Source organism: Nematolebias whitei, chromosome 1, assembly GCF_014905685.2.
Source record: "Nematolebias whitei isolate Nwh7 chromosome 1, NemWhi1, whole genome shotgun sequence".
Classification (NCBI taxonomy): domain Eukaryota; kingdom Metazoa; phylum Chordata; class Actinopteri; order Cyprinodontiformes; family Rivulidae; genus Nematolebias; species Nematolebias whitei.
In genome coordinates this window covers 10,595,605-10,604,810 of record NC_056498.1, presented here as the reverse complement: position 1 = coordinate 10,604,810, position 9,206 = coordinate 10,595,605, and the positions used below count along the sequence as shown (strand labels likewise).

General features: G+C 38.8%; 10 non-coding genes across 10 annotated transcripts; all 10 read left to right on the top strand.

Moving 5' to 3' along the window:
* Positions 1-82: 82 nt before the first annotated feature.
* On the top strand, positions 83-155 carry trnak-uuu. Its single transcript has one exon. It is a non-coding gene; the product is annotated as a tRNA-Lys (tRNA).
* A 318-nt stretch (positions 156-473) lies between these two features.
* On the top strand, positions 474-546 carry trnak-cuu. Its single transcript has one exon. It is a non-coding gene; the product is annotated as a tRNA-Lys (tRNA).
* Positions 547-847: 301 nt separating this feature from the next.
* Positions 848-920, top strand: trnak-cuu. The gene has a single exon. It is a non-coding gene; the product is annotated as a tRNA-Lys (tRNA).
* A 508-nt stretch (positions 921-1,428) lies between these two features.
* Positions 1,429-1,501, top strand: trnak-uuu. The gene has a single exon. It is a non-coding gene; the product is annotated as a tRNA-Lys (tRNA).
* Positions 1,502-2,003: 502 nt separating this feature from the next.
* Positions 2,004-2,076, top strand: trnak-uuu. The gene has a single exon. It is a non-coding gene; the product is annotated as a tRNA-Lys (tRNA).
* Positions 2,077-2,579: 503 nt separating this feature from the next.
* trnak-cuu lies at positions 2,580-2,652 on the top strand. The gene has a single exon. It is a non-coding gene; the product is annotated as a tRNA-Lys (tRNA).
* Positions 2,653-2,950: 298 nt separating this feature from the next.
* Positions 2,951-3,023, top strand: trnak-cuu. The gene has a single exon. It is a non-coding gene; the product is annotated as a tRNA-Lys (tRNA).
* Positions 3,024-3,141: 118 nt separating this feature from the next.
* On the top strand, positions 3,142-3,214 carry trnak-cuu. Its single transcript has one exon. It is a non-coding gene; the product is annotated as a tRNA-Lys (tRNA).
* Positions 3,215-4,103: 889 nt separating this feature from the next.
* On the top strand, positions 4,104-4,176 carry trnak-uuu. Its single transcript has one exon. It is a non-coding gene; the product is annotated as a tRNA-Lys (tRNA).
* An 870-nt stretch (positions 4,177-5,046) lies between these two features.
* Positions 5,047-5,119, top strand: trnak-uuu. The gene has a single exon. It is a non-coding gene; the product is annotated as a tRNA-Lys (tRNA).
* The last annotated feature ends 4,087 nt before the right edge of the window (positions 5,120-9,206 follow it).

The following is a 9,206-nucleotide window of genomic DNA, read 5'->3' as shown; positions in this document are numbered from 1 at the left end:
GACTCATTTACACTAGTATAAAAACTGGTTAAATTGAAACAGACAGACAGACAGACAGATACATATATATCAAGTTTAAAGAGCCTGGATAGCTCAGACGGTAGAGCATCAGACTTTTAATCTGATGGTCCAGGGTTCAAGTCCCTGTTCAGGCGAATTGTGCTTTTTAATGGACTCTCTTGTGAAAGTGTCCTCTTGGCTCATTGACAGTTACCTCTATGAATGTTAAATGAAACAGACAGACAGACAGACAGATACATATATATAGAGATTATAGAGCCTGTATACCTCACACGGTAGAGCTTCAGACTTTTAATCTGAGGGTCCAGGGTTCAAGTCCCTGTTCAGGGGAATTGCACTTTTTAATGGACTCTCTTGTGAAAGTGTCCTCTTGGCTCATTGACAGTTACCTCTAATACGTTAAATGAAACAGACAGACAAACAGAAACATATATATAGAGAGACATTTTAGAGCCTGGATAGCTCAGACGGTAGAGCATCAGACTCTTAATTTGAGGGTCCAGGGTTCAAGTCCCTGTTCAGGGAAAGTGCACTTTTTTACAGGACTTTCTTGAAAGTGAGTCCTCTTTGCTCTTTCATGCTTACCTGTATAAATTTAGGTTAAATGAAACAGATACATTCTTATAGAAAACAGAGCCTGGACAGCTCAATCAGTATATCTTCAGACTCTTAATTTGAGCGTCCGGAGTTCAAGTCCCTGTTCAGAAAAATTGATCTTTTTACAGGACTCTCTTGTGAGTGAGTTATTGACTCATTTACACTAGTTTGAAAACTGGTTAAATTGAAACAGACAGACAGACAGATACATATATATCAAGATTATAGAGCCTGGATAGCTCAGACGGTAGAGCTTCAGACTCTTAATCTGAGGGTCCAGGGTTCAAGTCTCTGTTCAGGCAAATTGTGCTTTTTAATGGACTCTCTTGTGAAAGTGTCCTCTTGGCTCATTGACAGTTACCTATATCAATACATTAAATGAAACAGACAGACAAACAGAAACATATATATGGAGAGAGAAAATAGACCCTGGATAGCTCAGAAGGTAGAGCATCAGTCTTTTAATTTGAGGGTCCAGGGTTCAAGACCTTCTTTAGGCGAAGTGCACTTTTTACAGGACTTTCTTGAAAGTGAGTCCTCGTGGCTCATTCATGCTTACCTGTCTAAATACAGGTTAAATGAAACAAACAGATACATTCATATAGAAAACAGAGCCTATACAGCTCAATCAGTATAGCTTCAGACTCTTAATTTGAGGGTCCAGAGTTCAAGTCCCTATTCAGACAAATTGGACTTTTTACAGGACTCTCGTGTGAGTGAGTTATTGTGACTCATTTACACTAGTATGAAAACTGGTTAAAATGAAACAGACAGACAGACAGACAGATACATATATTTAGAGATTATAGTGCCTGTATACCTCACACGGTAGAGCATCAGACTTTTAATCTGAGGGTCCAGGGTTCAAGTCCCTGTACAGGCAAATTGCGCTTTTTAATGGACTCTCCTGTGAAAGTGTCCTCTTGGCTCATTGACAGTTACCTCTATGAATGTTAAATGAAACAGACAGACAAACAGAAACATATATAGAGAGAGAGACTATAGAGCCTGGATAGCTCAGACGGTAGAGCATCAGACTTTTAATGTGAGTGTCCAGGGTTTAACTCCCTGTTAAAGCAAGGCGCTCTTTTTACAGGACTTTCTTGAAAGTGAGTCCTCGTGGCTCATTCATGCTTACCTGTATAAATACAGGTTAAATGAAACAAACAGATACATTCATATAGAAAACAGAGCCTGTACAGCTCAATCAGTATAGCTTCAGACTCTTCTTTTCAGGGTCCAGAGTTCAAGTCCCTGTTCAGACAAATTGGACTTTTTACAGGACTCTCTTGTGAGTGAGTTATTGTGACTCATTTACACTAGTATAAAAACTGGTTAAATTGAAACAGACAGACAGACAGATACACATATATAGGCATTATTGAGCCTGGATAGCTCAGACGGTAGAGCATCAGACTTTTAATTTGAGGGTCCAGGGTTCAAGTCCCTGTTCAGGCGAATTGCGCTTTTTAATGGACTCTCTTGTGAAAGTGTCCTCTTGGCTCATTGACAGTAAACTCTAACATGTTAAATGAAACAGACAGTCAAACAGCAACATATATATAGAGATAGAGATTATAGAGCCTGTATGGCTCATACGGTAGAGCATCAGCCTTTTAATCTGAGAGTCCAAGGTTCAAGTCCCTGTTCAGGCAAAGTGCACTTTTTACAGGACTTTCTTGAAATTGAGTCCTCGTGGCTCATTCATGCTTACCTGTATAAATTTAGGTTAAATGAAACAAACCGATACATTCATATAAATAACAGAGCCTGGGCAGCTCAATCAGTATAGCTTCAGACTCTCAATTTGAGGGTCCGGAGTTCAAGTCCCTGTTCAGACAAATTGGACTTTTTACAGGACTCTCGTGTGAGTGAGTTATTGTGACTCATTTACACTAGTATGAAAACTGGATAAATTGAAACAGACAGACAGATACATATATATAGACAGAGATAATAGAGCCTGGATAGCTCAGACGGTAGAGCATCAGACTCTTGATCTGAGGGTCCAGGGTTCAAGTCCCTGTTCAGGCAAAGTGCACTTTTTACAGGACTTTCTTGAAAGTGAGTCCTCGTGTTTCATTCATGCTTACCTGTATAAATACAGGTTAAATGAAACAAACAGATACATTCATATAGAAAACCAAGCCTGGACAGCTCAATTAGTACAGCTTCAGTCTCTTAGTTTGACGGTCCAGAGTTCAAGTCCCTGTTCAGACAAATTGGACTTTTTACAGGACTCTCGTGTGAGTGAGTTATTGTGACTCATTTACACTAGTATAAAAACTGGTTAAATTGAAACAGACAGATACATATATATCATGATTATAGAGCCTGAATAGCTCAGACGGTAGAGCATTAGACTCTTAATCTGAGGGTCCAGGGTTCAAGTCCCTGTTTAGGCGAATTGCGCTTTTTAATGGACTCTCGTGTGAGTGTTATTGTGACTCATTTACACCAGTATAAAAACTGGTTAAATTGAAACAGACAGACAGACAGATACATATATTTCAAGATTATAGAGCCTGGATAGCTCAGACGGTAGAGCATCAGGCTCTTAATCTGAGGGTCCAGGGTTCAAGTCCCTGTTCAGGCGAATTGCGCTTTTTAATGGACTCTCTTGTGAAAGTGTCCTCTTGGCTCATTGACAGTTACCTCTAATACGTTAAATGAAACAGACAGACAAACAGATATATATATATATATATAGAGAGAGATTATCAAGCCTGGATAGCTCTGATGGTAGAGCATCAGACTTTTAATCTGAGGGTCCATGGTTCAAGACCCTGTTCAGGCAAAGTTAAATTTTTACAGGACCATCTTGACAGTGAGTCCTCGTGGCTCGTTCACGCTTACCTGTATAAATACAGCTTTAATGAATCAGACAGACAGATACATATGTACACATGTTAGAGCCTGGATAGCTCAGTCAGTAGAGCATCAGACTCTTGATCTGAGGATCCATGGTTCAAGACCCTGTTCAGGCAAAGTCCACTTTTTACAGGACTTTCTTGAAAGTGAGTCCTGGTGGCTCATTCATTCTTACCTGTATAAATACAGGTTAAATGAAACAAACGGATACATACATGTAGAAAACCAAGCCTGGACAGTTCAATCAGTATAACTTAAGACTCTTAATTTGAGGGTCCGGAGTTCAAGTCCCTGTTCAGACAAATTGGACTTTTTACAGGACTCTCTTGTGAGTTATTGTGACTCATTTACACTATTATAAAAACTGGTTAAATTGAAACAGACAGACAGTCAGATACATATATAGAGAGATTCTAGCACCTTGATTGCTCAGACGGTAGAGCATCAGACTTTTAATCTGAGGGTCCAGGGTTCAAGTCCCTGTTCAGGCAAATTGCGCTGTTTAATGGACTCTCTTGTGAAAGTTTCCTCTTGGCTCATTGACAGTTACCTATATCTACGTTAAATGAAAGAGACAGACAAACAGAAACATATATATAGACAGAGTTAATAGAGCCTGGATAGCTCAGACGGTAGAGCATCAGTCTTTTAATCTGAGGGTCCAGGGTTCATGTCCCTGTTCAGGCCAAGTGCACTTTTTACAGGACTTTCTTGAAAGTGAGTCCTGGTGGCTCATTCATGCCTACCTGTATAAATACAGGTTAAATGAATCAGACAGACAAATACATTTATACAGATGTTAGAGCCTGGATAGCTCAGTCAGTAGAGTATCAGACTCTTTATCTGAGGGTCCATGGTTCAAGACACTGTTCATGCAAAGTGCACTTTTTACAGGACTCGCTTGAAAGTGAGTCCTCGTGGCTCATTGACGATTACCTGTATAAATACAGATTAAATGAAACAGACAGATACATAAATTTAGAAAACAGACCCTGGATAGCTCAGTCTGTAAAGCGTCAGACTCTTAATATGAGGGTGCAGGGTTCAAGTCCCTGTTCAGACAAATTGGACTTTTAACAGGACTCTCTTGTGAGTGAGTCTTCGTGGCTCATTGACATTTACCTGTATAAATGCATGTTAAATGAAACAGACAGACAGATACATGTGTACAGATGATCGAGCCCGGATAGCACAGTCGGTAGAGCATCACTCTTAATCTGAGGGTCCAGTGTTCAGGTGAATTGCACTTTTTACTAGACTCTCTTGTGAGTGAGTCCTCCTGGCTCATTCAGTTACCTCTGTAAATGCATATTTACATTCAACAGACAGACAATCAGATACATATATATATATAGAGAGAGTATAGAGCCTAGATAGCTCAGTTGGTAGAGCTTTAGACTCTTAATGTGAAGATCTTGGATTCAAGTCCCTGTTCAGGTAAGGTGACTTTTTTTCAGGACTCTCTTTTGAGTGAGTCTTCATGGCTCATTGAAATTTACCTGTATAAATATATGTTAAATGAAACAGACAGACAGATACATATATACATATGATAGAGCCTGGATAGCTCAGTCAGTAGAGCATCAGACTTTTAATCTGAGGGTCTAGGGTTCAAGTCCCTGTTCAGGTGAATTACTACTTTTACTGGACTCTCTTGTGAATGAGTCCTCTTGGCTCATTGACAGTTACCAATATAAATACGTTAAATGAAACAGACAGACAATCAGATACATATATATACAGAGATGATCGAGCCAGGATAGCTCAGTTGGTAGAGCATCAGACTCTTAATCTGAGGGTTCAGGGTTCAAGTCCCTTTCAGGCGAAGTGTACTTTTTACAGGACTCTCTTGAAAGTGAGTCCTCGTGGCTCGTTTACACATACCAACATAAATACAGGTTAAATGAAACTGACAGGGAGTTTGCATGTTCTCTCCGTGCATGCGTGGGCTTTCTCCGGGTACTCCGGTTTCCTCCCACAGTCCAAAAACATGCATGTTAGGCTGATTGGTAACTCTAAATTGTCCCTAGGTGTGAGTGAGAGAGTGAATGGTTGTTTGTCTCTATGTGGCCCTGTGATGGACTTGCGACCCGTCCAGCACTTTGAGATTTTTGTTAATGAAAAGTGCGTTACAAATTAAATTCATTATTATTATTATTACCCCGCCCCTCGCACAGTGATTGCTGGACATGGGCACCAGCGACCCCCGTGACCCAAAAATGGAATAAGCGGGTAAAGAAAATGGATGGATGGATGGATGGATGGATTGTGCCTGGATAACTCAGTCGATAGAGCATCAGACTCTTAGGGTTGTAGTGGACTCGGCCTCCGACCAAAACCTGCCTCTGAGGACCTTCATGGGACAGGAACTGTTATTTCATTGATTTGAATCCAGAAATACAAATTAGCTCATCCAGAGAGTGTCTAATTGTATCGTCAAGTAATCAATTGGAATAACACTCTTCTTCTATATTATCATTACTATTTTACAATATCTTGATAAATCAAAAGTGTGTTTAGTTCATACCATTTTTAAATGTTGAAATGAACCACTCATTTTAAATCAACTGTGAAACAGTATTAATGATTTTTTAATGCTCATTTAAATTAGAAATCAAGTTAAAATGTCTATTTTACAATGTATTTATGCATTTTTGATCTTCTGTCTAAATGAGAAGTAGTGATCTCGGTCAAGAGTCAGGAAGCAAGTATAAGAACGAAGTGCTTTGTTTTTAAAACTCTCAGACAGTAAATAAGAAAACTGGCACCTGTAAGTCTGTCATTTCTCCAAAATATTTTCTCGTCTGTAACTAACCGTTCTCAAAACGTTCCTGCTGTTTTCTTGACTTGTAATGACCCTCTGACATCACTAGAACCACCCCCTGTTGGTTGCTTCAACCAATCAGGAGGTCCTAAAGTGAGAACTCTTTAAAAGTCGACACTTCCTGGAACTATTCAGTTCACCTTGGCATGCATTAGATCAGGAACTTCAAAATCAAGACTGGATTTATTAATCAGAACTAAGATTGTTCATTCTCAGCTGGTCAAGGAAGGAAGAAGTATTGTGTTTATGTGGGTACCTGCACATAGAGGGATTCAGGGAAATGAAAAGGTTGATCAGATTGCTAAAAATGCTAATAATAGTGACAATGTAGACATAAATATCCAATTATGCAAAACAGTAGGTAAAAGTATTGTATGGAAACATATTAATCAGTTATGGCAACAGAAGTGGGAACATGAAACAAGGGGAAGACAACTATATGCAATACAGAATACAGTCTACAGTTCAAGGTATTGTGGAGGAAATAGGAGGGAGGGATCTATATTAGCAAGATTAAGAATAGGTCATACAAATCTGAACAGTACTTTGTTTATTATAGGGAAACATAATAGTGGACATTGTGACTTTTGCCAAAGTACAGAAACTGTGAAACATGTTATTTTGGACTGTTTAAAATATTAAACCGAAAGGAAACGTCTACTGGACCAAATGACAAATGACGTAAGAAGTCCTGTATGTTTGAAGAGCATATTAGAATGGGGATCCAGTAAATATGGACGCAAATACTTTATGTATTTCCTGAGGACAACAGGTTTATACAAGAGAATCTAAGTTTATCGGAGCACTTATAACTACTAGTTCTAAGTAGTACCTTTAGATGGCGGTATTACACCTTGAGGGATGTAAGCTGCCGTAAAACCTCACAGAAGAAGAAGAAGAACTATTCAGTTCGAGAGGAGAGGCTGTGAGGAATTGGACTAATCAATCAAGACCGCGGCAGATGCGCCTGGCTCGAAAAACAAACAAACAAATATATAGAAACATATCGCATTTGGAAAAGGCGGATTTGGGCATAAACTGGTATGTGAATGGCTTGGATGGAGGTGGAGATGGGAGGTGAGGAGGACATGGATTTTGAGGGGTGGACGCCAGTGGGGAGAGGGAAAGGGAGAGGACGTGGAAGAAATAAAATAGATGAAGGAAAGGGAATTAGTGATACTCAAGGTAGTAAACGAGAACTGGAAGGGAGTAGTTCAGAAGAAGAAAGGACAGTTTGAAGGAAAGTTGTGAGGGAGGAATTTATAATAATATTAAAACTTAAGAATGAAGAAGAACAAGATAACATCAGCCCCATTGTGGTGTCAAGAGAAATTAAAAAGAAAATTGGAGATGTTGAAATGGTAAAGATTTTGAGAGATGGAAACCTATTAGTAGTTTGTAAAAATGAAGAATGTTGTGAAATAAAGATTGTGTTCTTTGTTGAATCTAACATTCCTATTCTTATTTTATTTTGAAATTGACCCACTTCCTGTTTTACTTTGAAGAGGCTCCCACAGATTGAAGGCTGTTCCTGTTTACATAATGTAACACGATGTAAACCACTTTTGATTGGATTGAAACTGACCAATCCCATCGCAGGCAGACTCAGAGCGCGCTGAAAAGTTAGTTTTGCTGTGTGAAGGAACGCCCTGTTTTTCTGAGACAAAGGGAGTGCAGGTTTCTGCTCGAAACAGTGTGAGCAGAGGGGGGAGAAGTGAAGAGACGCAGCAGCAGCAGCCAGTTTGGAGCAGAGAAAGACAACTTCAAGGTTGTATTGTACAGTTTAAAATGGATGCATCCAGTTTTTAATATGTTAAAATAACGACTGCATTTAACTAATCCACTGTTTATGCTTGTGAAGCTGTGACTACTTTATGACTTCTGAGTTTCTTTACTTATTAAATATTCATAAATTTGAAGGTGCGTTTGTCGTATCTGATGTGCATATCTTGACTGACTCCTGCAGGATTGAAAAGGTAACTTCAGACTCGGGTGGAGAAATAAGGTGAAAAACACAACAAGAACAAAAGAATAAGGCTTTAAATGTGGATAATATTTGCAAAAAAACTGTGTTGGAGAAGAAAATCATGGGAGAAAATAAAAAAAATTAGAGTGATTTATGGAATCCCTCTGGAAGAAGATCTTGATAAAATTAAGAGAAGTATTGTAGGTGGAAAAGTGAATACTTTGAAAAGATTATCAAAAACAATGAATGGAGAAAAAGTAGGAAGTTTGTCAATTCTCATTGAATTTAAAGGAATGGAGTTGCCAAAAAACATCAAAATAGGATATATTAATTTTCAGGTCAGACCTTATATCCCTCCACCACTCCGGTGTTTCAAATGCCAAAGGTATGGACACATAGCAGCAGTATGTAAAGGGAAACAGAGATGTCCAAAATGTGGTGAAGACCACAGATTTGAAGAATGTAAAGAAGAAGCACAAGAAAAATGTTGTAACTGTGGAGGGAAACATATAGTTACGTATGGAGGATGTGAAGTAAGGAAGAAGGCAAAAGAAATAGTGCAGGTTAAAATGACTAAAAACATAAGCTATGCAGAAGCAGTTAAAAACGTGAAGGAACAGAAAACAAGAGAGATTGAACAAACAACGAGTCAAATTCTACATCAAAGCAAAGCACCGTCTGAAGAAAATATTACAATATCAGTAGAAAAACTAATACTATTCGTAGCATATGTTATCAACTGCACTGACCAAGCCAAGCACAAAACTGAGAAGATCAAAATAATAGTGAGAGGAGCTGAAAAGTTCTTGGGGTTTAAAGAAGGAACATGGGAGAACATAAACAAAAAGTTGGAGGTAGATGGGAGACCAGGACCAGAAGATGAAAATAGTACATGTTAATATTACAATGGAATGCAAGAAGTTTAAT